We start from the raw sequence: 2143 nt of genomic DNA, 5'->3' as shown, positions 1-2143 counted from the left end.
TTGCATAAATGGTGGCAGGGCAAACAGGAGGAATATTCTTTAGGAAATCCACCGAATTTTTTCAGTTATATTACAGTGGAGCAGAAAAGCATTTCATGAATAAGATCATTCTGATTCCAATTTTGTGACAGAAGGAGAAGGGGAGAAGGGGAACATTTTATGAGTAAACCATCACAACAAAATAAAAGAAGATATGAGGTAAAAAGACGCCCATTTCTCAAACTTAAATATGGTCTTGGATTCTGAAATTCTTCTGATATGGGATTCTCAGTATTAACATAGGTAATTGCAAAATTATTTTTATCAGAGCCCTCAGTGGGTTAGTAGCATCAGGGAAGGTACTAGGCAAACGAACAGGAATTAACACTTCAGTGCAAGGAATCTCAGTTTCATGGAAGGAGATATTTCGTGAGTAAATTACACAAGCTCTACTTGGTATAGGAGCTTAAGGGAATGATAACATTTCAGCCTGGGATGCCCAGAGACGGTTTTACAGAAGAGTTTGATATGAGCTGGAATGTATTAAAGAATGTAAAAGGTACGTCCCGTAGTGGATGCCAAGAGCCACAGTGCAAAGATGGAAACATACAAAGGATGTTTTTCTGACACTGAGTAAAGCAGCCAGATTGAGGGGGAAGGTCAGATATGGTGATGGTGGGAGATAAGGCTTGAAAAACAGGTTAGCCCTAACTGGCGATGACATTGAATGACATTGAATGGAAGAACTTCAGCGGCTTTTATCCTTTAGGCAATAAGGAGCACGTTCAAAACTTTTTAAAAAGACAGTAATGGATGGAAGCATTTTATTTTAAAAAAATTTCATCATTCATCAGAATGAGTTGAAAGTGGAGAGAGTGACAATAAGCAGAAAATTAACACATTATTCCCAAAGTCCAGGTCTGCGTTGACAAAATCCTGAACCTGGTGGATGGTAGTGGGAATTGGAAAAAGGGGCATAAAAGCAAAACACTGGGAAGAGAGAATTGTCTGGGTAAGAGCAATGAGAGAGAACAATGCAGAGATGCCTGTGACGTTTTAGGTTTTAGGGAAATTGGGCGAATTAGTACTCTTAGAAAGACGAGGAAGTGCAGGAAAGCTAACCTATTTTGAGGAGCCTAACAGAGTCTTCGTTTTTTTAGATAGTGAATTTGGACGGTGGAAATAGAGTTCAGGAGGAGGAAAGTATCAGTAGAAGTGCCAGGAGGTGATCGCCTCTGATTGAGACTAGATGTCATGGTGACCGCCCTTATAGTCAGCAGGGGCTCTAGTCAAACCTGCTTTGCATTCACTAATGTGTGAACCTGGCCAGAAGGCAGGAGAGTTTGGATTCTGGAGTCAGACCTTCCTGGCTTTATCTCCCAGCCCCACCACTTGCCGACTACAAGACCTTAGGCAAGCTACTTAATCACCTGTGCCTCAGTTTCCCCAACTGTAAACCTAAACAATAATAGTGGCCACCTCTTAGGATTATAAGTCTACATAAAGTGTTTGGGACACACTAAGCTTTTTTTTATTAGCTTTTCTAAGACAATTTTCTCCTGTGTAACATTAGGATTATAATAGTATTTACCTATGGAATTAAATATGAAAAATGTACGCAAAGCTTCCCGCAAAATGACTGGTCTATAGCAAGTGCTCGCTTTGAATAACTGCTTAATTCAATCACTCAGGAAATATCTATCACGTGTCCACTACACGCCAGGCAGTTTTCTCGTACTGGGGTTGTCAGTGAAAGAAACAGACAAGGCACTGGCATCCTAGCCGGGCGAGGCAGGCAATGAAACGGCAGTCTGACGCCCTGTGATAAAGGGCGTCCAGGGCTTGGAGAAGGATGGGAGCGGTCTTGGGCAGGGTAGTAAGGAAATGCGTCCCTGAAGAGGTCACTTTTGAGCAGCGTCTTAGCTGAATGAAATGAGGGAGAAAGCCAAGCAGTCGTCTAGGGGGAAGAGCTTCAGGACAGAGCCAACCACGCATGCGCGGTGCATCTTTGGCAGGCGCCTAGTCTCCTGGAGGGCTTCAGAGCTGCGTGAGGCTGAGACACTGAGGAGGAAGATGCGGCGGATGAGGTGTAGTGAGGGCAGTTGCTGGAGATTAGCGCTGTCCAATAGAAGTAAAATTCGAGCTATACATGTAAGGTTAACTT

This window comes from Equus przewalskii, chromosome 5 (genome assembly GCF_037783145.1).
Source record: "Equus przewalskii isolate Varuska chromosome 5, EquPr2, whole genome shotgun sequence".
In the NCBI taxonomy this organism is placed as follows: domain Eukaryota; kingdom Metazoa; phylum Chordata; class Mammalia; order Perissodactyla; family Equidae; genus Equus; species Equus przewalskii.
Note: the sequence above shows the minus strand (reverse complement) of the source record.